The sequence below is a fragment of the Oryzias latipes genome, chromosome 8 (assembly GCF_053564925.1).
Source record: "Oryzias latipes strain Hd-rR chromosome 8, Olatipes_Hd-rR_3.1".
In the NCBI taxonomy this organism is placed as follows: Eukaryota; Metazoa; Chordata; class Actinopteri; order Beloniformes; family Adrianichthyidae; genus Oryzias; species Oryzias latipes.
The window spans coordinates 13,349,814-13,377,760 of NC_136244.1; the positions used below are offsets into that span (position 1 = coordinate 13,349,814).

At 38.1% G+C, this 27,947-nt stretch overlaps 1 protein-coding gene across 1 annotated transcript in view; it reads left to right on the forward strand.

The window, feature by feature from the left end:
- The first annotated feature begins 2,873 nt into the window (after window positions 1-2,873).
- The window catches only part of elfn2b (extracellular leucine-rich repeat and fibronectin type III domain containing 2b), a 109,731-nt gene continuing 84,657 nt past the window's right edge, over window positions 2,874-27,947 (forward strand). The window contains exons 1-2 of the mRNA XM_023957625.2: window positions 2,874-3,149; window positions 25,443-25,601. The gene's annotated coding sequence lies outside the window, so the exon portion shown is untranslated. The remainder of the gene's footprint in view (window positions 3,150-25,442; window positions 25,602-27,947) is intronic.

Consider the following 27,947-nt stretch of genomic DNA (forward strand, 5'->3'; position numbering starts at 1 on the left):
TAATATAATGCATATAAAAAATAATTTAAAAAAAGAGAGTATCAGTGAAATATTTTTTGGAAACAATATTTAACAATTTACACAAAAATAAACGATTTTTTTGACACACTTTTATACAAAAAGCATCTTATTTCATTGACATCATCAGTCATGAGGCACTTATTAGTTTTCATAAGTGAATTAAACATTCTCTTTTCTTAGAAATGAAACAAATTCTGTACAGGAAGTAATAAAGATAATTGAGTTTCTGCTTTAAAGGCTGTGCTGTGATAAAACAAACCATTCCTGCATAGCGGGCCAATCAAACATGTCTGCTTGTTTGGAACTTTGAACTAAGTTGCTTCCAAAGTATTTTTTTATTGCAGGAATAATCTCGTTGCGTCCACATTTGTAAATCAATGTAAATTTAGAGTCTCAGCCGCAGCGCAGGACACTCCCTTCAGCTCCACTTCTAATTTGTTTCCACATGGCAGTTTTCCCAGTTTAGTAAATCTGACTCGGATTGCTCCCGTCCACTTCCTGTGATAAATGAGTTTGAGTTTACTGAATGCACACCAAACACACTGCAGATTAATACTACTTTTGTGACTTTCATCTGCATTTGAGGGAATGAATCAAAGTGTGGGATCATAGGTGGACAGAACTAAAAGAATTGTTTTTTCTGGGTGTGGTGCATCACCATGTAGGCTGGAAAACCATGTGTGTGTTAGTTTTTTTTATTTTTTTTTATTCTGTATTCATTCTGATCCTCTCATTCTCCGGCTGATGGGATTTTTCTGGCTCTTTTTTGAAAACGTGAAATCCACTTCCTGCTGCTCTCTGCACGACACCTACTCACAGACTCCACCAACAAAACAAGACATTTTAACCAACACACTGAGCGAAAAAGCTCCTTTTAACGATTTCATTATGATGGAAAGAATACAGCAATAAAAAGTTAAAAAAAATCAGTAGAAAGTTTTGGATTGAAGGTCTAAAAGTTAAAGTAGGAAATATTCTTTGTAAAAACTCTTCATCTGGACTAACAAAAACAAGTATTCAAGACATATGTGCTTCAAACCTAAAGAAGAAGGGACAAAAAGGTACAGCAAAAGCTGAAATGGAAAGATGTGCATGGTCTAAGTTATTGCTTATGCTAATCTTAAACACAACAGCATTGCCTTTATTGTGTCAAATTTCTTCCTTAATGGTGATCAGGGAAAAAAATGTAGATAATTTTTGGCAGTTTTGCAGAAATGAGCCTGACCTGAATGAGTCTGACATGGTCAAATTGCAAATGACAAAAAGAATTCAAAGTTGAACCTGGAGCTGCACTATGGAAGCAGGAAACAAGCAGATGGATGAAGCACGGAACAGGAAGGTGAGTTGGGAATGTAAGCCACAGGGTCCACACAAATAAATTACTGTTAAAAAAAGCAAAACCTAATTGCCTTCTGATCAAAAGACTCTACCAAAGCGAATGAAAAAGCATCAACACAAATACCTGCTGATTTCCTAAGGTTGTTGCTCTTTCACCATAACGTAGTTCTTTAGCAAAAGAGAAAAAAAAACTCATGAAGTCCTTCATATGGAGCAAATCCTTAGGCTAAGATATGGTTTGTTTTAAGGCAATTGATACAGAAGAGGACAAAGGCCCGGAGGGGGAAAAAAGGGGGCAATGAGAAATTCTGACTTTTTTCAATGACTGAAGACAAAATTCTGAGGTTAAAGTCAGAATTCTGTGGCTAAAGTCAGAATTCTGAGGTTAAAGTCAGAATTCTGTGGCTAAAGTCAGAATTCTGAGGTTAAAGTCAGAATTCTGAAGCTAAAGTCAGAATTCTGAGGCTAAAGTCAGAATTCTGAGGCTAAAGTCAGAATTCTGAGGTTAAAGTCAGAATTCTGAAGCTAAAGTCAGAATTCTGAGGCTAAAGTCAGAATTCTGTGGCTAAAGTCAGAATTCTGTGGCTAAAGTCAGAATTCTGAGGCTAAAGTCAGAATTCTGAGGTTACAGTCAGAATTCTGAAGTTAAAGTCAAAATTCTGAGGTTAAAATCAGAATTTTGAAATCAAAGTCAGACCTCTTAGGAAAATGACAGAATTCTGAGATTTAAATCATAATTTTCCATTGCTTTTTCTGTTTTTTCTTTTTTTCTACGTGGCCCTATCCTGTTCTGCACCTGACAGCATGACAAAATATTCCAAGATCAAGAATTTTGTAATCTGATGAAGTAAAACACAGAGTAATAAAGCAAGCCTTTGATGATTAAATGTCATATTTTTATTTGGTTTTGGTAAACCATTTACCTCCATGGAGAGATTTGCTGCAGTGAAATGCTTTTGTCAAATGTACCCAGAATGCATTGTTCTGAAGCTCTTTCAGGTACATCTGAGTTACAAAGGATATATAAATATATATATATATATATATATATATATATATATATATATATATATATATATATATATATATATATATATATATATATATATATACATGAATGCTAAGAGCAACAGCTCAATATATATATATATATATATATATATATATATATATATATATATATATATATATATATATATATATATATATATATATATATATATATATATATATATATATTGAGCTGTTGCTCTTAGCATTCATGTCCAAATGTTAAATAATTAACTTCTGTCAGGGGCTGTTTACATTACAGAACTATTTTTCCCTGCCTGTCCATTCATCAGGATAGATCTGGACAAGGATGGTTGAAAAATGCAGTTTTCTTTTTTTCATTCTCCTGTGTTGCATGCTGGAGAGCAGCACCTCATGTTTTATTCAGTGGATCGGGGCTGTTTTCACCATCACACCTGTTAACAAAAGGCGAATGGATGGAGCGAGTCTGCAGGTTTCTCTTTGCAGAGGCGGATGCTCACTGCAGTAGTTAAACTACATTACTCTAAGCAAAGGTCCATGCATCCTCAATTCCAATCCCACCCACCCACCTCCCTCCTTCTCTCCTTTTCTCCCTCCCTCCCTCCCTCCCTCTGCCTCTCTGGTGCTTGCTCCATCTCTCTCAGTCATCCTCTCCCGCTTTGGATGCTGAGCCTGCAACGTTGGACAAGAAATAAATAATAAAAGCCTCGCTTCGCTCCAGCCGGCGGACGCGTCATTTGGAAGGGAAGCAAATAAAGGTATTATGCATTAATTTTGATAATCTTAAAATCAGATTTGTCTGTTTCTTGGATTTTGGTCCCTCTGTGATCAATCTCATGCAGTAGAGGCAAGAACGTACCTGCTTGCCCTGCGCACGCCAATGCTTGATTAGAAAAAAAAAAAAAAAACTCTCAAAATGAATTATGCAAGCGCACTGAAGCGTGTTTTTTTCCCCCTGCTGAGTGTCTTGTGGCAACAATTACTATTATTCCTGCACGCTCGGGTTTGGAGGCTCACCCCAGTGATTAAATCTGTGCTCACAGATTTGAAGTGTCACATGAAGCCAGGCTGGTGTTTACCCTGCATTCTGCACTGAGAGGATGGCCAGGCAAAGTGAACGCGCCATGGGCAGATGTGCAGAAGGGATTTAGTGTCGAGGGAGGAATCAGGCAGGGGATAATAAAAAAAAAACTGATGATGTATGAGCGCTCACATGCGTTTCCTGCTTGTGTTTTCCTTGCGCTACTCTTCACCTGACGTGAGAGCAAAGTGACTTCTCCTCCTTGCACTAGTGCACGTTTGTGATTGAGAGTGTGTCTGTGAGAGTGAGAGATCTCACGCCATAGCAGCAACAGTGTCTGACTACTGACCGGTGGACCCCACAGATTTTTTTCCGCCCACACACTATGGACCGCAGGGAGCAGCTTGTTCAAAAATCATTTTCAACACGGTTGTTGCATTGTCGGCGGAGAGTTGTGCGTGCACACGCTTGTCTGGAAATGCAGGGGGGACAGGGGAAAGAGTGCAGTGCCTCAGCTCTCCGGCATTAAGCCATGCTCATTAAAATGAGCTTTTGGTGGGTCATGAGCCCAACATGTTGCGCAGATCAAGCGATGCCGACTTTGGGTTTGAGCTTAATGCAGCAAATTCTGAACTGTGTGTGTACATCTTCATTTTATTTGAAAAAAAAAACCATTTAATTTGGCATTTGAGTGGATCCCTCTCTTATACCCAGTAAATTAGCTTTTACTATACAGTCAATAAGGAAATCCTCTGGCGTTCTCCCTCTTGGCCTGATCGATCACCACCCATACTCTCTTCAGTTACACAGAAGTGTGCATGGGTTGACATCCACAGCTGTATTTCCCACATTACACATCATTTCGCTCTCTGTCCACGCATTTTCCTTTGCACCAAGATTCCTGATGTTGCTCCTGTAGGAATGGTGAGCCAATCAATTGCAATCGCACATAAGCGATAAAGGGGGATAGGGAATTGGCATGAAGTGCAAGCCAAACAGACCGAGGTAACAACCACCTACTGGGCTAAACCACTGCCCTGCTGTTGCTGCGAAATTTTCATCAGAATAACATAAAGCCACATTTCAGGGACGCTGTATTGTTAAAGCTCTAAAGTGTGTTTAGCTTTTATTTGTTGGCATACATTAGCAAACAGCTGTGGCTAGGTTTGGTTGCCATAAAAGAAATAAACGAGAACAGGACCACCTTTGGAGTCTTGGAAAGGACACGCCATTGGAAGCTTCTGCAGCTCCTGAAAAGTTAATGACAAGAGCAAGCGGTGCGATTATACAGGCTCGACCTCTGTCCTCTGAGGCCAAGACATGTCAAGCTCCAACGACCTAATTAAATCACGTCACACTTGGGTCCTGAGATGGTTCCATGTTATGAAATAGGATGCAAAAAAGGCCAGACTGACAAAGGGGATTTTTTAAAGCAAAAAACATACAAACACAATTGCTTACTGCATTAAATTTTGAGTGATTTTTTATTTAATAACAATATTTTTTATGCCAGATGCTGTTGCTAAAACTCTTGGCTCAAATGAGTTGCTATCAGTGGTAAAAACCTTGAACTTCAATTCAATTCACATCTTATTTCACGGAAGTACCAACCATTTGAAAACTGATCGTGGAGTAGAAAGTAATAATTACAGTTTGTGCCATGATGAAATTATTAGATATCAAGTCTTTCATAAAATCTGTATAGAGCTGTGAAAGAAAAAAAACCGTAGCAGGGTTTGCACCACTTTGAAATTTTGCACCAACCCTCTTACCCCTGCAGGTGGAGGACTGGCACTAGTAAAAAGTAGCAAAAGAAGTAGAAGAAGCCCCTCCCTGCTTGTCCAGTGTGAACACCATGGGTGTTGTTGAACTAGTGTTTAGACTTTAGACTTAAGCTCGACTATCCATAAGGTCATTTTTGAGAATGTTGTTGCAACAAAATTTGTGCTACAAAATTCCTCTTCTTACCATTTTATTTTCCATTAAAGCAGTAAAGGTGTTTCTCATGACGATTTTGCATTTTGTCAAACTTAGTTTTGCTAAATATCTGAAAAGAATGAGTCATGTTCTTTGTTTTAAGACTTTTTAAGGACAAATAGGAACAATCTCACTGGATGCTAATCTTTGGTCTAAAATTGTCACCCTAAATTCATGTACATTTCAGCATCAAATCCCTCAGTTTGATCCCCTGACAATAAAATAATTCTGATGAAAACTCTGGTTCAGAACATTTATTTGTAATATTCAAGACTGTCAGCATAAGTCAAGCAGAGTTGATAATCTCAGATCAGTAATTCCTACCCGACACCCGCTCGTGGCCTCGTTTTCCCAGCCACACCCTCCAAATCGATTTCTGCATCCATCAGGGGGGATTATGCAAAGATCCTGAGAGGGATAACTCTTGGGGGTCATTCACACTCGTTCACTCCCCTACATCCCATTCTTGGCCAAGGCTCACCGTGCTCTCTTTCAGCCTACCAGCTGTTGGAGAGCTCTGTGCAATCAATACAGCAGTCATGTTTCACAACAACTGTCATTCCTTCACTGCCAGGAACTTGTGGGAGGCCCCCTTGGGCAAGAAAATGAGGTTGAAACTTATTTGCTGACAAGACTTTAAAAGAATCATGAGCATTGAGAGATTTAAAGGATTTCATTGCAGTACATAATGCGGCTCTGCAGGTATGAATGTGTGAACTGGTGAAGGCCTTTTTTCTGTCAGAATGTAAAAGGAGAGCAGACCTTTTGCAGACCGAGGCTGTAAAGAGAAAACAGAAAAGGAGCAACAGGACAGGAATAAAACAAAAATGGCAAAAATGGAAGAGAGTGGGGATCAAGGGGGCTTTCAATCTGACTTTGATCAGTTGGTTGGAGAGCTTGGAATAAGTTTTGGATTTCATACAATTGTTTGGTTTGGCAAATCAAAGTGCAAGACAAAGGGTGGGGTGCCTAGTATGAGCATGATGCAACCAAAGGGAGCCACAGTCCAGGGTTCTCTGATCATCTTTTGATCTATTTTAAAAGCATTCCCAGTGGTCTTTTAATTATTGTTATGCCGTTTCCAAGCACAGTTTCTGCAGAGCAGCAGCAGTCCATTAGAAATTTGCCTCTGAGTTGTGGGCAGGGTCGTTTTTCCCATCATCCCTTTGCTTACTCTCTCCCACTAACTTACAGCGCCTCACAACCCCAACCTAACATCACTGGTCCAACAAAAATGGCGAGCAATATTGGAGTTATCCAGTAGTTCAGTTTTGAGCCAGATGCCAAACAAAGACATACGTTCTACATCTCTTTTCTACAAGTGGATGCATCGGAATGAAGTGGAGCAGGGAGCTTGTGGTCCACCCATCATATTTTCTGCATCACAAATACGTTCTTTTTCAAACGTCATTATTTCGTCTGCTCCTGATTCACAGCGACTCTAATAAAGAAATACGGAGAAGTGTGATTTTTTTAAGGCTTAATTTTCTTCATATATGTCCTCCTCCATTAGAAAAATGCTACAAGAACATGTTAAAAACACCAAAAACAGGATTTTCATCTGCATGGGTCTTTTAGTCAGGATAAAAGAAGAGGGTTGTTTCAAAAAGGGCGTTTGAACGTGAAGCTGAATTTATAATGCGAGAGTGCTGTTGGCCTAAAAAATTCCTGTGGAAATTGGACTAATAATGGTGAAAGAGGGAGAAGAGGAAGGTGTGTTTGTAGGCAGAGAGAGGAGGTTATCCAGTGTGTTCTAGACACCAGATGGAAAAGAGATGATGGCTTTTCGATTGGGAGCAGGTCCAATGCTGTTTTATCATGGAGTGCATTGAAAGTCAAACAGAGTGTGAGACCGAAGGAGGAATTTGCTACAAATGTTCTGGAGGTAAATAGAGTAGTCAAATTGGGAAATGAATCTAAAAGTTGTGACGTTGAATCTGTTGTCAGTGGTTTGTGCCCCTCAGGTAGAATGTGAGCTAAAGGAGGAAGATGGATAAAGTGATCCAGAGTATTTCTCAAGGGAAGAGAGTAGGGATTGGGCCAGACTCAAACAGACATGTAGTTGAGGGAAACAGATGTGACAAAGAAGTGAGTTTGGTTTTCAGGACAAGAATGTAGGACAGATGCTAAAATGAAATGATAGTGTTGAAGACATTTTTTCCAGAAAAAGGAGGAAGGCATGGCATGAGTAGAAAGAGGTGAAACACAAAAAATGTTGAGGATTTCTTTTTAAAAATGTAACTATATTTATAGTTTATTCCCTTTTGACTTCACATTGGTGTTCACATTGTTGCCAAACATCAGACTTCTCGCGCAAGCAAAAGGGAGCAAGCGGAGCAGAGTTTGCTTCTTTTAGTCTTTACCATAGTAAAAACAACAAATCAAATCTGCAAAACTAAAGCAGAAAATCTGAGAAATTAAAATCCGAATTGATGGAAAGCACCCCTAACAAATAATTTCAAAATCACATTCTCTTCTAGAGACACTCAATCTCTGTTATAAATGGAGAAATTATTGTTGCAACATCTGCAGACACTTCAGCAGCTGTGCATACATTATCTTTTTGGTCATTTTCTAACACAGACCTATAAAAAAAAGCCTATAAGAATCACACAATCTGTGTATCACAAAAACATGTGGAGGCTAAAAGCAAAATATGCAACTCAATGAGCCTGCAGCATTGTCAAGTGCAGTCATCCCATGATGTTATCGAAATCAAAACTTCGCATTTTGACAAGCAGAGTGACAAAGTGGTACCATGTGGCCTGACACTGACAAAATGTTTTTGACAGAGAGTAGCTGTTCAGAGGGGAGATGCTGCACGTCTGTCAAAGAGAAAGAGGTTGGATTTTATCCACCAATGGACCCGTGAGTTATCGGACATGTCAAAAAAATGAAATTTCAATGAGACGTTTACGCAATTACAATGTTTATCTGTTAGTCACCTGGGGCCACCCTGAAGGAAAAGCTAACGACAGGTCGTCACCTCTGCCCCACTTCCTGTCTGAAGATGCAAAACCTCTCTGTTTTATCTGGCTCTGTCTGCTGCTTTGCACTGCGGCATTCTTGCCAGCTAAGCCCCAGTGTCTTGTCATCCACCCTCTGACTGAGGTTCTGATTTAATCACTCCCCCAAGTCTTTGTACAAACAATTTCTGCCAAGTGGGATGAAATAAAAGCCTTAAATGCCACAGTCAGCTTTTGGTACCTTGACATCACAGACTAAATCAACTTTTTGGGGAAAAAGAGGGAAAAAAAGAAGATCTTGACTTAAAACATTTGCTTCATTTGATAATAAAACATTATTTTTGACATTTCTGACCATGAATTGTTTAGGCAAAAAGATGACCCAAATGACTATGATAACTGAGTAAATGTTACCTTTGGCAGCAATAACTTGAAGTCTTTATTTTGCTTTTCTAGTGAAAAGCTTTAAGTGAATTCTATTCCACATATTTGCATCAGCTGACTTAAGCTTTAGAGGATTTGATTTTGCATTGCTCTCTTTTAAAGTCCCACACTGAATTCAATTAATTTGGTTTAAAATTTTGATTGTTTGGATGCCAAAATGTGACCATCATTGTTTGCAGCCACAATGACTAACACTATGTAGCTTTGCTGGGGCTTTTTCACACTATTGTTGTCCTGCATGACCTAGTTCTAGGTAAGCTTTCGCTGTTAGACAGATGGCCTGACTGAGGTATGATATAATCACTCTCTGTACAAATGTTTTTCTTAATTTTTAATTTTACTTTTTTGTTGTCGGGAAGGATGACAAAAGCCATTGCTGTAGTTAGACTCTGGAGTATGCAGATGTCGTTTAAAAAAGTGACGGAAACATTGACTGAAAGCATTTAAAATCCCCTTTTGGGAGGTTTGGTCGATTTATCAAGTTCCATTCATCCATAAACACACACACATAATCACACACTAATGCTACGCTACCTAACACTGGCGCCGACCTAGAACGCCCAGGAGCAACCTGGGGCTTAGTGTCTTGCACAAGGACACTTTGGCACGTTGGCGGGGGGTCAGGCCGGGAACCGGAACTGCAATATTCCGACCACAGATTGACCGCTTGCCTCTGCGCCACAGCTGCCCTGTTATATCAGCGATCAGCTGCCTTTTTAGAGCAGGAAAGCAAAAAAAGGCCCAGCAGATTTCTTCTCCTTCAACAATGCCCTTAGTCCAGGTCAACATGTCACCACCAGCCCTGTAGTCCAGTGTTTTTCAACCAGTGTGCCGCGGGAGATGGTCAAGTGTGCCGTGGGAAATTGCCCTCATTAACTGATCTAAAAACATTTCCCATCTCCAGGATTTCAGCTCTCTGTTCATCCAAACAGGCCCTGATAAAACACTGAGTAGTTAAGAATATAAAAGATCGTAAAATACTTTTTCTTTGCGTTTATTTTATTTTATTAAAGACATTTTGATAAGAATGACGGTACCAGGAAATCTGTTGTTAAACGTCTTGAAACCAACGAACACACATCAAACTTTTTTTAAATCTTCTAACTTAACTTTTATTGCATCTTTTAGAAAAAAACAGCTGCAGTTTCCAGCTTTTTCTGACACAATTATCTCAAAAATGCATGTGAGATTGTGGAGGGGCTGTAGATCAATACAGACTATGAGTTTCTCCTTTTATTTATTTATTTTTTTGGATGCTGGTGTGCCGCGGGATTTTTTTTAAGGTTAAAGTGTGCCGTGGCTCAGAAAAGGTTGAAAAACACTGCTCTGGTCAGGGTCAGAGAACTGTTTTGGGGGCCAATGGTTTCCAGGAATTTCACTGATGTCGACCAATAATTCATCTCCATGGCGCACCAAATTCCTTCCAGACCAAAGTTTTTTCCCTTTCCACCTTCATGCTGCTTGGACTGTGAGTCTGCTGCTTTGAGAGACTCCTTGAGAGTCCCACATGCCAACAGGTCCCATACTTGCAGCTCCCACTATACCACGTTGATGGATTGGTGCTCCCACAGGTGCCAAAGCCTCAAAAACGTGGAAATTATGGTCATTGTCCATTCGGCCCCCCATTGGTACCTGTTTAATGCTCTCTTGGATGTGGAGGTTGAAAACCCTTTGGTAACCCTCTGCTGCGTCTGAACAGTCTCTTTCTTCACTCCAACTCATTAGGGCTTCAGATCCCAATTTTCTTTTTTTTTTGGGAGAGATCCTATCTCTAGCTGTTAGCTCTCTACCGTATGAGGAAGTTCCAAAAGTATTGAGTCTTTTACAAAATGCACCTAAACGTTTTCTTGATCTTCATTTGATTTACTATATTTTTCAGAGTCTCAGTTCCTTTTTTTGTAGCCAGGGGTGCGACTTATATTCAGATGCGACTTATATGTGATTAAAAGAACATTAATAGGAACTACAGCCGCTAGAGGGCGCTGTAAGTGTGCATATTAGTATTTTCTACTGACAGCAACCGAGAAGAAGAAAAAAAAAGTTGCTGAGTCTTATGCTGGGTTTGGCGGAATTGATCCATTCTATTTGATTCGCCTTTCAATATGGAATATCCATTTTTGTTTCAGCATTTTGTTAAGTTATTTTCTCCCAAAATGTGTGATTATGTTTTCTTTATTACACATTTTTTTTCTGCTGCAACGTATACCTGAGCTACTTAAAGTCAGAAAAATTCAGTGGATCTTTTTATTTCTTCTTACATGCATGTTTCAGATTTTAGGTGTCTGTAGTAAAACAATTACTGATCAAGCAAAGGAGGACATCTACACATTCTAAACAAAACTGATCTGAAAACAGTGTCAGTCAGCTGCTCATCATAAAAAGGAGATTTCAAGCAATAATTGGATGTTGAGCAAACTTATTTTTCTTTTAATTTTAGCCTTTCAAATCCAGCTCAATAATAAGTTGACCTCCTAATATGTAATTAATAACTAGCTTTTAGAATTTATTAATAATACCCTCAGAGGAAAATCTTTGACTTTTTATTTGTTGCATGGAAACTCTTCATCTAAATAGCAGAAATTAAGGGCAAAAAATGATTTGATGGTGTCTGTATGGAGGTTTTAGCTTAAGCCCCGCCAGAGGCCTCTGCATTCTGCTTGTTGTTGTTTTTTTTCTTTTTTCCTTTGGAGGCAAAGGCTGCTTTAGCTTCTTTCATACGTTAAGAACATGCATGTTCAGTTGAATGATTATTTTAAATCCCACTTTAGAGTGAGGGAGAGTTTTTCATGGTTGTTTGTGTGAGTCAAACCTTGAGTGGGTCAAACTGTCCAGGCATAGGACGCACTTTGTTTTTTGTTTTTTGCTTGATGATTGTAAAAACCGACACGAAATTAGGTAAACTTAAAAATGCTTTTATTTATGTATGTTTTGAAGTTCATTTTTTTTAAATATATTTTCATGCCAATCTGAATGATCAATGGCTAATTCAGGCAGAAATGCAGTTGTGCATGCATGCATGTGTACTGCAGCACATGTGCATGCTATCCATTTCCTTCTGCTTGAGGGGGTGTTTCTTTTTAATAATTGTGCGTACGCGTGTTAAGACAGGACACCATCTGCCGTGATCTTTGGTTTGTGCCAACCCCCCACCTTCTTAACCCACGCCCTTGCTCTATTGTACAAAATCCCTCAGTGTTGGAGTTTGATGCAGAAATGAAGAAAAAAGACGGATGCATGTATGCAGGAGCGAAGCAGAGGATGCCAAGAGAACGAGTGGGAGTGATGCGGCGAGTACGTAATCGTTAAATCCCAATGAAGATAAACAAATAGGCTTCTATGTGCGTTTTAACCTTTGGCATGTCACTTTAATAGTAGGTAGAGGCTCGAGCGTCAAATAACATTTAAGGATTGTAATTACACAAACACAGATTTACACATGCGTAGAGTGGGTTTTGTAATAAAGTTTTTTTTCTCCCCTTTTTTTTTTTTTTTAACCCGAATTGCCCTAGATTAATTTGGCAGCTGTGTTGCACACTCTCCTTCTCCCTCTTTCTTTTTCTCTTTGTCTGTTTTTCTGCTTCTCCTCTTCCACACTGTTTTCTTTCCCCCAGCCGTTTTTTTCTTCTCCCTCGAATATCTTCCCTTCTAGCCTTTGCTCATCTTTCCAGTTCTCTTTCCCCCTCTTAGAACTGACTGCTAAGATCTGGGTATAAATATTTTAGCTCTGTCACCCGCTCTGCAACTGCAGTTTCACAGTAGAGACAGTAGACCTACTGTAAATCCAGCTGGGTGTGTGTTTGTGTGTGTGCGTCCCTGTATGTGCCTGTGTGTGTTTTTTAGGCCGTGTTTGGTTAGATGATGGCTTCCTGCCCTGTTCTGCTAAAGCATCTGTTTGTACTGTAGTTTTGTCCCACAGCGACAAAAAAAAAAAAAAAAAAAAGATTTGTTAAGAAACATTGGCAACTCTATTGAGAATCTGCCGTTATGAAAATGTTGAGGCTGCTTCTGGCTGTTAATGCATTTTTCTTTCCTATAGAGCCAAAATCTTTAGACTAATTGCTTCTGTTATAAACAAAAGTTACACTTAGATAAATGCATTTCTGAAAATATATATGTAAGCTACACCTGAGAGTCACTTCAGTTTGTTTTTACCTGTAGAGGAACCCAAATTCTTGCTTGCTGAGCAACAGAAAGTCAATTTTTATAGCAACTTATGTTTGCATTTAGAAGCAGCAAAAATGTCAAAAACACCACATAAAACTCCCAAAAAGAAAGATAGCACTTCGTAGGTACATTTTTATTGATGTCTTCACAGAATGATGGCTAAGAAATAGCAAGAAATTTAGTGGGAATTTGTCAATTTGATCGATTGATCTAACTGACAAATTCTGGCTAAAAATAAAAATAAGTTATTTTCATTAGCATAGTAATAAAAATAAATAATTGCAATTACTTTGTTGTCAGGTCAGTAACAAAACATTACATGCTTCTTTCTTATGAGGTTTTATTAATTTTTTTATACAGTTGTGTTGATACTTTAGACCTCAGAATGCTGTCAATCCAACATGACAAAAATACCAGCAGTCAACAAGAACTATGGTTGAGTCTAAATTCCCTCACTACCCACTATTCAGTGCGTCATTGTTTACCAATTTTCAGTGCTGTCCAAGTCTAATACTCCAAATTCCAGTGTGCTAGAAATTTCCCAGAAGTCTGGGAAAAACCAGTGTGCATCAATGCTCACTAAATTGATGAATAGACCCCAATGCATTGCTTTTGAACAATTTTCATGTAAAAAAAAGTGTTTTAACTTTTTTGTAATAACTTATTCACATTTCCTTCATCAGTACTTACTTATAGTACTTAATTTTGTACTTATAATAACTTAGGTAGTAGGAAGGAAATTCGGACATGGCCAATATTTTTTGTTTTCCATCTGATATTCCAAGCTGAACGCAAACATTCTGAAGGGCAGGCAGGCAGAGAAACACCATACAGTCGAGCTCTTAGGAAGCAGCGTTTAGATAGCAAGGTGGCCAAAACTGTTGATGGCAGTTAGATTCTTTTTAAAGCAAACATGTAAACTAACCAATTTATTGGTTAATTCAAATTTATTTTGCCCAGAACTCTAAAAGTGGAAGAATAAAAAATGTAGATTTTTCCTAAAGTATTATGATAAGGAGAAAAGAAAAGCTGTCTAAAACTGAATAAGAGCATCACGAGTACAAACAAAGATAAGAAAAACAACAAATGAAGGAAAAATTTTTTTAAAGACGATAATGCTTTGCTATAAAAGGAGTCAAGATAAACTCGCAACCAGGAGGTGCAGAGAAAGAAACAGAAAGAGTATAAACAGAGTCAAAAATGGAAGTAAAACCAAAAACCATAATACACGGTTTAGTAGAAATGTGGGATTTCTGGGTGAAAGACTGAGACCGTGCACATATTTTCCTTGGTAGATGGATGGATAGAACTCTGTTGTCAGAGTCTGTTTGGATAAATCAACTGTGTGAGAGTTGGAGCAGAATAATTATAGTTTATGGCAGGGGATTAAAGATTAGATCTCTAAACATAACCTGCTGCCAGAATGCACTGCTTTTTGGAAACATTGGCACAGATTTTCCCCACAAAAAAAAAAAAAAAACACACCTTGATGGTGTGCATAGGTGGATGCATTGCAGCTTTACGCAAATTTAAAAAGGAAATCATATATTTGAGATTCCTTGAACTGCTGAGTCAGGGCTTGAGTTTGGAGCTGTGAAAATGTAAAAAAAAAACAAAAACCCATAAAAAGGATGTTGGCTTCAATTACATAATCGATAGTCAAACAAATACTAGCTCTTCCTTCAGTCAGTGATGATATTGATTATACTGCATCCTCAGTTTAAAGAAGTCTTCCTTCATTTTCAGCTTCTTTGCCCGTCTCACAGGTGTGTATTGGTAGCAGAGCTGAATCACACAGACATGACCGCGTGCCCTGGAACACATGCAGACTTTGCACAAATCCAGGCAGAGCTCACACTGTGCTGCTCACCAACATGCAGCTTCAAATGATTTGAGATCATCAAACAACCTAAAGCACGGAAATTTGGGGAAGCCATTGTGGAATTTGTTCTAGGGGATTAGAGGGATTAGGGATTGTTTGCTTCAATAAGTAAAAAGGTGTCATTATTTACTCATTTTACAATTCACTCCGATGCAAAAGACAAATGATTTAAGGAGGTTGGGCTGAGTTTTAAGCCACATTCACACGCACAGGACTACTCTATCGCTGGGTTCACACTGGCTGCATGGACTCGGGTTGAATCAGCCTCTTTAAATGAAAAGAATTTTGCGCTTCTGCGTCCAGAACGCTCACGTTCATACGTTGCTACGCAACTTTTTAAGTCCAGGCTGGCGGGCGGGCATTAATTTAGCATCGAAAAGTTCAACCGGTTGCTAGGTAAACTATCTCCACTGAGTTTTTGTTTTCGTAAAACAACCGTGAACTGTGACCAATCAGGGATTCCGATTTGTCGGTTATGTGTTGGTAGTCTCCTTTTCATAGTACAGAAGTACCAACTGTTTCAAAATTATTGCGGCTAGTGCACAGCTGGAATTATAAAACACCAAGGCTTACATTTACAGGAACAGAGCTGTGACAGAAAAATCCTGGAGAAAAAATTGAAGGACTTGCACCGCTTCCATATTTCACATCAAGCCTCTTCCAACTGTAGGTTGCGAACAAGCGATTGTAAACAGTAGAAAACCGAAAGGAGAAAGCCCCTCCCTGCTTGTCCGGCTGAATGTGGTTTATAAGAGCCAACCGTTCAAAAATTGATCATGGTGGACAAATTAATAATTGCGGTTTGTGTCCGACTGGAATTACATGACACTAAGTCTTTCATACATCAAATTCTGCACCATGCCTCTTCCAAGTGTAGGTACGTGCGCTAGTATCGGATAACGACAATCCAGTGTGAATGCGCCTTTCTGCATGCACATCAGATCCCTGGAGTTAACATAACATCAGGATCGTCTGTTTGCCTATTTCAGCCCTTTAAGCAATTAGAATGCAAGTACTGGTGAAGATATAACATTCTGACATAGTTTAGACGACTCAAAAAGGAGGTGGAGGTGGTAGTGGGTCTGTGTGATGACACAAGAAATCCACTCCGCTGGTGGCGATGTCACACTCCGATGCAGACGGTCCACACTGCCAACACCCACATGCTGTACATTGAAGTTAGACTGCTGGAGGGGGAAAAAAAAAGAACAAAAAAAAACGTTTCACGATGCAAAAATAGAACAGACATAAAGTCAGTCAGAAGGAAAGTCGATTTCTCACCAAATCAGAGGAAAACTTTTCTGATTTATTGTCCAAGAGCTGTTTCCATTAATCTTTAAGTGGATGACACATTTTGGCTCTCGCATGTGCTTTTCTTTTGGCACACAAGCCTTTTTCCATGCATAGATATTTAGACTCATATTTTAGGATAGTCACATTACAGTTCCAATTCTAGTTCTATTTTCTCAGTTGTTTTCACCATGCAGCTGAGAGTTTACTCCAATTCTCTATCCTGACAGACAGCAAGAAAAAACAGTCTTATTAAATATTTATGGCTGTTGTAAATCTGGCATTGAAGAAGGGGGTGGTTGCCTTGAATTTGTGAGCTTGTGAAGCAGTGGGGTTACTAAATGACTCTCTTTTCTTCCTCTAGATCCCTTTTATCGAGAATAACTGCTCTGATTGGACTGCAATGCTGCGGCCATTGAGTTACTGCAAAGCCCTGAGTATCTCATCAGGGTTAAATCACAGAAGGGCCTGTCATGTTACAGTAAAAATCCCAGGTTGACAGTCACGCAGCTGAATTTATTTAGTCCTGCTGTTGCTGCTGCAGAATGCAGTCGCTACAGTAACAGCTCCACTTCTGTGCTTGACCTTACTCTTTGTGCCGAGAAGCACTCGAGGATTAATCTGGGATTTGTTGTGTGCAGGCTCTATAGTTTCAGGGTTTCAGCGTGTGTCTGTCTGCACAGACTGCCAGATCTGACTGACATCCTTTGACGAACTGTAAACAACTCCAAGTCATTCTGAGAACAGTTGGCCGTGTGCAAAACTGATGGCTATTAAATTATTCTGGAAGGGTGCTCTCTTGCGTATTAGTAGAAACTGACAGAAACGTAAAGAAAAAAAGGCTGGAAATAAAAAGCTTTTTTTCCCCTCCACATTATTTTTCCATAAGAAATAACAATTTTAACTGTTAAAAAATATTTATTTAGGAAAAAATATTAAAGAAAAGTGCCATTATAATTGAAAACTTATATTTGTCAACATGACTGACCATAAAAAATGAACAAAAACAATCTGCCAATACCAGCAAAGTAAATAATCCAGAACTCAGTGTTTTCATAATCCCAACTTTAATCCTTCAGACAAAAGATGGCAAAGCATTTGTCTTTATCAAAATCAAAACCAGCTTTGTGCAAATATTTAGAATTATACCACAGTAGAGATAAAACACGCAAATAAATAAAATAAAAAGATTTATTTTAAGTGTGCAAAATCTACATTTCTTTAGAAAAAGGAGAGCCAAACACTGCAAAGATTTCAACAGTTTAATATTTCTGATTTGCCTGAACAATCAGGTTATCAATATAAAAGCATTTATGTTTCCAGAATATAAGAAAGGAAAAATCAAAATAACACATATTTCAGTCTTTTTTGGCCTTGGCACTGCATTCCAATCGTTGCTTGTTCTGTGCTATTTAAATACGCATTTAATTAACACTAATAATCTAATAAATGTTGGATAATTATACTAGTTATTTAACACTGACAATGCATAATAATAATTCCACATTCCCTCAGATTCTTGAAGCATCTAAAAACTGTCCCCCATCTGCTTGCAGGAGCCTGTTGGGCAGAGCTAAAATGAATATTGAGTGCGACCAAATAAATTTTGATGCTCGCTTAAGCAGAACCGAATTAAATAGGAGTGGTGGGGAGGAAATGTGAGCACGAAAGCAAGACATTTTTGTCTTTTTCTGTGGAATACAAAATGCTGAAAAAAACCCGTTCATTTTAGCAGAGAAATAAGATGTGTTTTGGTTCCTCGTATTGTCACTTTACAGTTCCAAAAGGATGACCCACAAATAAAACAACGAACTTTGCCAAAACAAAAAAAAAATCACAAGAGGCTTTGGTAAAGTTAAAGTCCGCCCCCACATTGGCTTCTATACAGTTTGTGTCTTGTATTGCTCCCTAAACAATGCAAACATTTTTGACCAAATTTCCAAGAATCTTATAAGCAATTTAAAGCTACTTATGTATTTCTGGCCTCTGACCTTGCCATGAGCATCAAAAGAAGTTTTTATGTTGGTTGTGTCTAATAGAGCCGCTGACGTTTAAAGCTTTTTAATAAGTCAGAAGATTGTGTCAGGTGACACAATCTTCTGACTTATTAAAGGTAGATTGTGTCACCTTGTTGGCTTGAGTGTTAGAGTTTTATTCTTTGGTGAAGAATTTGTGTCATGTCAATTTTTTCTGGTTTGCGCAGCAGAAAGCTTTGAATAAATAAAAGAATAAAAGCTCACACGGAGCTTGTGTAGGCTAAAGTCTGCAAGCACAGGGGTCAAGTTGATGGAAGTGTCTTAAGTGCAAGTAATGGTGAGAAATTGCAACTTCTGCATTCCATTAATTTTTAAGAAAGTGTAAAGGAAAAGGTTTAATCCACAACCAAGAAGGTTTGTTATTTTATTTTGAAAATCCTTTTTTTTTAATAAAAAAAGTTTTTGTTAGTGTTTATTTAAAAGTCCATAACAGATGTTCATTATCATTTTTTACTATTAATAATGATATAATTTCCAAATGTTTAGTTATAAAAAATAATTTGATATTATGAACATTAAACAAATAGGAGGAGTTTGATTATTTCTTTGAGCAAACACAGAGATCATCCCATTTCATATAAATACTAAAGATAAAATGTTTTAAATTTGTCCATCACTGTGCAAAAAATAAATAAAATTAAGCTTAAAGGATGTGGTGGACTTCCTCATTAGTGAGTCACATGGTCAGTCACCTTAAGTCTCTTATACACAAACACTAACCTTTAATATCAGAAGTTTTCTTCTTGTATTTCCTATCATATCATTAATTCCTTTCCTGTCTTTTCCTTCCTTCCTTTTTCACCATTTCTCTTCTCTTAAGCTTCGTTCAGACTGAAAGCAATTCGCATGGCGTCGACTTTTAATGTTCAGTTAATGTCAGAGGTCCTGCGGTAAGATTTTAGCGTCAGGTGTGGCGGTTTGGCGACATGGCGTTTTAGGCGACATAGCAAATAATCAGAGCTCAAATATCTGAACTTTGGTGAAAATTTTGTGTTGTTTCAACCAATCAGGAACTACTGTAGCTTTGTGTTGAGGCGTGGATCAACGGGTGGAGTCCAAAAATAACATTGAAGAGAATCTGATTGTTCTCCACCAGAACTTTATAATATTTTTCTTTTTTGTATTGAGGCATTTGAAAAAAAGACCTCAGAGCTTAGACTAATGCAGGACAGCAAGTCGTCACACGAAGTCGCGGAGAGAGTACAGCTGAAAGCGGCCGTCATTTAGCTGCCGCTCCTGCAGCAGATGGTGAACCTCACCGTACTGGGAGAGTCTCTGAATGATCTCATGAACCCAGACATGGAGACATGGTTACTTTTGTTGAGCTTTTCCAAATATCTCAGCATCATCAGTGTCTTCCATGAATTGTAAATAGGAGATGCAGTCAATGCTTCCATGTAGCGATGAGGCTAAACACTTTGGACAGTAGCTTCTCTCCCACTTATGTCAGGTTTATGAACACGTTTTCGGACAAGCGTCCAGCAACAAATTCTCCTTGCATCTAAACACAGGTGGAAGATGCTAATACGTATCACAAATTGCGTTTAGTTGCCGTCAAGTCTGTCACACTTTATCACTTTTAATCTTTACGTAAAAAAAAAAAAAAAAGAGTGTGAAACCATTTGTACCTTCAAAAAAGGCTTTTACAACAATATAGACATTTTTTTATGTTAGACATGATGGCTTCTGTCCAACCGCCTGATCTGGAGCCAGACACTGTGGTCTTTAATGTAGGCTTAAAAAGCATCAACAAAACACAAACAAATACATAACATGACCATATATGGCAAAATTCTGGTAAATTTCACTAAATGTATTATTTCGTGAATATACAAGATTTCACATGACGCTGATGTACTGAGTTGAGCAAAAGTGTCTTGATTGCTCTAAAACTTCTGCTTGTTGATGACTCCATGTCTTTTAGGGATTTTGCCTTTGTCTATTAACTTTAGAATGATTAAATGTATGCTGTGCGATACAGCTATTTTCGTTTTTTTCAGTCTGACATTGTGAAATCTGGAGGGAAAAGACGAGAGGTCTCCCTTGTTTCAACCTTTGGCATCATTACCTTACCATTAGTGACACACACGCTAGTTTATTCTCACCCTTTAGAGTAGTTAGCCCACCTGCCTCCTCCAGCTGCGTGACATCATCTCGGGCCCTGACCCTTACACCTTTTCTACTCAGCCTGGAGAAAAAAAAAATCGCTAATGGCATTTTTCTTACCTAGCATTATTTTGACATTCTGTTTTATTATCTGCTTTAAAGCCTTGAGCGGTGAAATAACAATACTTTTACAAGGAACGTACCACTTTTGAAAATTGACCAAAACAATACTTAAAATTATATAATAGTGTAAGCCGGTTATTTATTTCTATTCATCTGCGTACGACTAGAATTCCTACAGTATATTCTTTAAATAAGTTTAGACCATAAAAGTTTTGTAAAAATGTGTCCTTGTATTTTCACAGTAAAATGGGAGTGAATGGGGGACTGGGTTGTTGTGTTGATATGATTGACCAAATGAATTCCCAGTTGACTGACTTTACTACACAATTTGGTTTTGACAGTGATGCTGATTCTGCGTCATTGTCTTGTAGATTTTGTCATGGCCAGATATGTGGAGACATTAAAGTATTTCAAGCATAATTATAGCATCGTTTATGACTTTCTAAACCAAGATAAAAATGGTTAAAAGCCCACTCTAATGAAAATTATATTTTTGGGGTTTTAAACATGTTTTTGTGCCATTTTTCTCATTATGGGGGACATATATGAAGAAAATTAAGCATAAAATTGCATTTCTGAGTATTTCTTTATTGACATCACTTTGAATCAGGAGCAGATAAAAATGCAGCTTGAAAAAGATCGTATTTATGACATAGACAAGTCCTTACTCCTTTTTTATTTTGGTTTCTGTCTTTAAATCATGAATTTTTTGTAATGAGGTCATCCAAACAGTGCAGCGAAGAACAGCTATGATATCAGCATCAGTACAGCATCCACCTCTGAAGAAGAGACTCATGTCCAGGTGCTTTTTTGTCTACTGGATGCACGCCATTGAAGCTTGAACATGGTGAGCATACCTGTCTGACTATGTTGTGAGGCACATTACGGTCATGATGGAGGTAGAGAACTTCTTACAGCTCGACCAGAACAGACCTTTGGTTTTTGTTGTCATTTCAAAGAGCATTTTAAACCTTCAGTTACTCCAGAGCTTAGCCAAAGGGTAGTAACACCATCTATTCATCCTTTTTTTTAAATGGCTACACTGGCTTACTGTGCGTTTCAGAATTGATTTGAAGGGTCTTCCAATTATTTATAAATGTTTTATGGTCTTGGGTTTTAAAATGTATCCTGTGATATTTACAGAATGAGCCCGCATGGACTTTAAAGTCCTCAGGTGCAAGCTTCTTAGTTATTCCTAAAGTCGGAACCGAAATATATGTCAAGGCCTCCTTCAGTCATTATGGTCCATGTCGCTGCAACAGCCTCCCAGAGAGCCTGAGGGGTGCAGAGGTCGTTTATTTTACTATAAAAAGGCTCAATACTTACCATTTTAACCTTACTATAAGTTGAGATTTAGAAAAATATTATTTGATATTTAACGTTTTTCTAAAAGATTCTTTCAATATGTTTCATATGCATGATTTTAATGACTTTATCTGTATTTTTTTTGCGACTTTACATATTCCTGCTGCTTTTAGGTTCATCCATTTTTACTACTTCATTCATTTTATTAAATATGAATTTAGTTTAAACCCCAGTTTTTCCTCATGGGGACCCTCCACAGCAGTGATTAAGCCTTTGCAGTGAGCAGGGTCGCTGCAGCGGGATCTGGAGCTGGATCTCACTGCTTGCTTTAAGGGGGGGGGGGGTACAATATATGAACATATTTCATTTGAAAATTGCTTTTTAGCATGATCAAAATTTAAGAAGAACTGTTATCACAGACAACCCAACACAAAATAAATAATTTTATATATTTTATAAATGGATGAGCCGGCATATTGAGTCAACATTCATGGATAAACATGCCTGGAGCTCATTCCAACTCCATATTTCATACCTTGCAGTCATACCAACCATATTTTTTAAACCTATGATCATTTCTCCTTTGCCACCCCCATTCTGTGTAAAAAAAATGATAAATAAAGAGTTTCAAGCTGTACTTACGTTGGAACTCCTTAGATAATGTAACCTACTTGTGTAACCCACCCATGAGAAGATGTGGGGGCTATAGAAAATTGCCAAGCACGACAATGCTTTTCCTCTGTTCCTGTGTATGTAGGCCTATAAGAGATTCTTTTCAGGTTTTTTGCATCATTCCAGTTACTGCGTCGTTTTGGATAAAATTGATACTAGCAGAGAAAAAAAAAATAAAATCCTTTTGACCTAAAATTATGAAAATATCTGAGAACTCAATCTACAGAGATAGTTGCAGAAAGTGGCGTTTATTTTTAATTGGTGGTCTAACAGAGGATAATAGTTCTTTAAAAAAAATGGTTTTGGAAACATAGTAATCAATTTTTTTCCTCAGTCATTTATTAATTTACTAAGGAAAATATACAATGTTGCATAAATCCAATAGCTGCAGTTCACTGGAAAAAGGGTCAATGATAATGATGCAATCACAAAGCAACAAAAAAATACAATCACAAATTCTAATTAATGGTAATGAGATGGAACCATGTTTGCCTCATTTGTGCTACACATCAGCATTACACACCTTTTAATGTAGAACATGCCATTCAAAATCTGCGGTTTAGGACAGAACGAATCATTTTTGCAGAATTTATATGACTGTGATATTTTTTTCAATGTGTATGCATATAACTGACATTATTAATAAAGTGTACATAATAATTAACTGTCAAACAGTGGTATGTTTTGGTGTAATTGAGTGCTGTTGAGGCCTGAAGCTAAACTGTTGCTTACAGAGCCTTGTTATGCTGTTTCAACACTGACTCACTGTTTTTTCTGCAGACTTCTGGCCAGTAAAACACTCCCCGGTTTGAAAGCCGGCCTTTTTGCAAGACATGGTTTAAACTGATTTTTGCTCAGAAAGTGGTACCAGAAGAAGGATAAACAAACAAAATCGTCACAGCAATGTTTCCAAAGCACTGATTTGTAATATAAAGATGTAATAAATGCCATCATAAAGGATGCACTCTTTTACACTTTACCAATACAAAACGGGACTATAGTTGAACCAACCTTCAGTTTTTCAGACAAATAATAACTCCCTGTGTGAAGCTGCAGTCACATCTGCCTCAGCAAAGTGTTCACTTTCAATGAATAGTCTATGAAAATATGCGTATATGCTTGTTTTGGGCATAGCTATGAAAGCCTACCGCTTTCTGGTACAACGCATATTGAATGTACTCTGTAAGTTTAACCAGATCTAACTTTGATCAATCAGGGGCTCGGATCTGTTAGTGCCGTATGGATGGCGTGCTGTTTAACTCACGGAAGTGCTAAAGGTTTGAAAATTGATCATGGAGGAGAAATTAGTAATTGCAGTTTATTTCTGTACTAGAATATTTGTAAAAGTGCAACTCTTTGTTACTCTACCAGACAGCTGCAATCACCCATTGAAGGGTCATGGTGTTGCGCTCATGGCTGAGGGTCTTTAATAGCAGACAACCTGGAATGTGTCTGTTTTAATTGGCCCTTGCAGATCAAACCATCTGCCACCTTGTTCAAATCTGACGGATCATGAGCGGTAATTATCATCATTAATGTTAACCTGCTTTTCTGTCGCAATGGAGTTAATCTAGGATGAAAGCTGAAGCTTTCAAGAAGTCAGCAGACGACAAACAGAAGAGACAGACTGTAACCTAAAGTCTTCTTCGAGACTCTGTCTATCTCAACAGATTTAGTCATTTACAAATTGGCCCATTCTCTGGTATGACTTCTGTGGCCTGGTGCAACTCAAGACCACTGTTATTTTGTCGTTTATTGAGCCCAGATGCAAAGAAAAAAAGATGTTGTGCCGCTTCTTAAGGGAAATAAATTTAGACTTTCAGGATTCATTGATCAAAATGTAAACAGGTCAAACCAGGTAAGATTTCTGTTTAAAAAAAAAAAAACTTAAAGTCACTAGAGAAGGGTTCCAAATAAATCTAATACATTCAGTGACCTCCAGTTTGGGAGAAAGATTGTATTGTTTATTTGAAGTTAAATGTGAGTTTAGTAGCGGCTCAAAGATTGTTGTGTTTTCTTTAGAACATATTAAAGACAGGAGTGTTGATTTAACAAACTCAAAATATCCTTCAGGGACATTTTGAGACCATTAGGAACACAAAACCTAGAAGAATTGGCAGACCAAGGAAGCCTAAAAAAAAAAAAGAGCTTTAACAAGGTTTATTATAAGCAGGAGTCTCAAAATTAAATTAACGCTGGAGAACCCATAGCTACGGTCACACTGCTCTCTGTAAAGTGCGATCAAGTTGCCCCTTTCAATGAAAAGTCTTTGTAAAAATGCATTTCTGTCTTTTTTACGACCATTTTGGGCTTTTCGTACGAAACACTTGGCCAGTAAACACACGTTGCCTGTCAACCCAGGTTGAACTTTAACCAGTCAGGGACTTGGATTTGTTAGTGACGTGTGGATCTGTTTTTTTTCTGGTGAATGCAGACACAGCGATTAGCCTGACAACGTCTGCATTTGTTTTTCAAATAAAGATAAACTACGCCCGGTCTCCTGACATGGTGGTAATCTCTATCTGCCATCGCAAGAACACTTCTGTTTTGTTCTTAATTTGGGAGATTTGCACCACTTTGACATTTGCACCAAGCCTCTTACAAGTGTAGGTGGCGGACATACACTAGTAAAGAATAGAAGAAAAAAAGAAGAAATAGCCCCTCCCTGCTTATCCAGTGTGAACACTCCAGAGCCCGCGTTTAGCACATTCAAGAACATGCGTCATATGCCCGGTGTGTACATAGCTTAAGAGTCTTCTGGGATTTTAATTTTAATTTGACTTTTGTCTGTTTGTTTGTTGATTTTGGGAAGCGGCAATTAAGGCCCAAATAAATAAAATAGAAAAAACAAAAACAAAATAAAAAACAGTACCTAAATTTGACCTTATGGATTCTCTGGGGTTAAAAAGATCACAGTTTTTCACTACTGACTGTTCACCTATAGAGAACTTGACTTTACACTAGCCACTGAAGTAAGATGAATGCTTCCTTCTTATAAATGCAGCTACAGAGGTAAGAATTTTAACAACTATTCTTTACATTTATTTTCTTTCATTTGGTTTCAGATCCCATTTTACTTCCTCCTGAACTACAGAGGAACCTTCGAGAGTCCAGGAAAGGATACACAAAAGTTTTCTGGTTCAGGCGCACATGCCAACTTTCAGAAGACTTCTTGTCAAGAAGAGGAAAAAAAAGGGAGAAAGACCTGACAAGACTGAAAACCGGTTGGTGAAACCTTTTGATTTTAAGGCATTTTTGGTAACAATATGAACACACATCTTAATTTTTTCACAAATGTTAATCCCCAATGTCTTCGTTCCCCAAACCTAATTTTTTTTTACAACATATCCACATTTACTTCACTCAAATATTCTTTGCTGTACAGTTTAGCGAAGGGATTAAATCTTTCGTTAGTTCCATTGTAAGCCTATATTATGCCATTGTTTCTGCTCCTATTGCACCTATTCACTGACAACACTGCCATTAGTGCTGACAGCACTTCATTTACCAAAGCTATTATATTCTTTGTCCCGTGTGTGAGTGTGCCGTGCGTGACAGGCAAAGATAAAGAAAAAGAAGTAATTGTTGTAATTATTTCTTTTCCGATCTCTCTCCGCCCACTGCGCTAACATCGAAGAGATTGCTGCTGTTCTGAGAGGAATGCGGTGCACAGCAACCCGACCCAATTTGTTCACCTTTGTATTCATGGCACGAAGATTAAGCACGATTTTTGGGTGCTCATGTGTCATTAATTTAATTACTGTTGTCAGGAAGAGAAGCTGACAGAAGTACCACAAAAAACAGAGATAGAGCCTCAGATCACTACTAAAGACATTGGCTTTGCCAGCAATTTTATTGGTTTTTTTAGCCAAATTTGGGCAGTTTTATTTTCTGTAACTTCTCTTTGTTGAGGAAAACCAAAAAAAGAAGAGGCTGGTGTGTGTATCAAATTAAAATAGGACCACGAGCACCAGCTTGATTCACAACAGATAATAACTGATCACTCATTGGAATTCTTTGAGTTTTACTTTATATAAGCTCCTCTACACACAGGCATGAGAGCGAGTGACCCACTTTTAGTTCTTTATTTCTTGGGAATTTGGAATTTCCTGGTGTTAGTTGTTTCAATAGAATAATGAGGAGCACAAGTCACTATGAGCTAAGCCCTGAGTTTTCCCTTAAAAAAACAAGTTCGGGCACCACTAGAGCTTCAAATGCCCCTATAACTGGAGCAATAGGGAGAAGCCGTATGGTTATGGGAAGAATTTGGATTTGGCCTTGATCTTACAAAATCATTCCCTAATGGCCTAAGCATTACACTGTTAGAGTAAAAATATACTTAGATGTTAGATTGTCAGATTGTCATAAGTCCACATTTGCACTGCAGAACACTTTTAGCAGCCTTGACTGCCGTGTGGCTTAATGCTGGAGCTTTAGCTCCAGTGTGTACTTTCTTTCGACTGTTGTAACTCTTTAACCGTTTACGCAGTTCCACTTCCATTCTGAAGTGGACATAAGTGGACTCAAACTGATATGCAACACTTCAAAGTGGCGAAGTGTTAACGCAATGACGTTAATCAGCTAATTCTGTCTCAGAGAAAAGCCGCTTTGTGCAGAAATGGAAGACTTTAGCAATGTGTTGCATATCTGTGCAAAGCTGCTTTTTTTCCACATCAGCTGACTCACGCTGATCGCGTAAACAGTCGAAGAGTAATTTGTATTTCAAAGAATGTGAACTATTTTGGTGTCGCCCGTGACATCTCTGGTGTTAAAGGGTTAAACAAATTCTCCTGGTGTCACTTGTTCTGATCTATTATTTCAAGTCAAGATATTTCAAGTCAAAGAAAGGTTTTTAAAACTAAAGAACTAATGTGAAAGTAAACAAAAGTAATAGAAACCAGGGACTCAGAAATGTTTTTTTTTTTTTTGCCACTGAATCCTTTAGCCTGAAGGACGCTAGCTATGAAGGGAAGGGTTGATACTAATGCACAATAACACACTTTCCTTTTATAACCTTTGTTGGAACAATAAACAACATTCCTAAAAAATATTCCCGACAAAAAAAAACAACCTTTGTGATAATATTTTAGTACATCAGAGCAACAAATCGTGCTCTAACTGCTCATCCAACTGTTGAAAAACAACTATGACAGCAGTCAGAATGAAATGCTCTTTTCTGTTTTTTGAGAAAACAGACAAAAAAAGCAAAGATGTCATGTGTGTTCACCTCACCTCTCTGAAAAACACACTCGCTGATGGCTGCGTTTAGATGTTTGTAGACATTTCTGATGAGTTAGGCTGAAGGAACCTCAGCGCTTATATTTGCAAAAGAAAAAGTTGAAAAAAGAACAAAAAAACATTTTTATGTCCCCAGACAACAGCAACAGTCAACACAAAGATCATCTGTCAGCTGTCAGCTCTTTGCCTTGATAAGCTCAAAAGGTTCATAAAAGGAAAAAGGACAGTGATGTTTTTTGTTAATTTGGGTCTGTTTTATAAAATTTTGCTTGACGAGAGCTTGAAAGTTGTAAAGTTGTTTGATGCTGCAGATCTTTTGCAGTTTTTAGCTC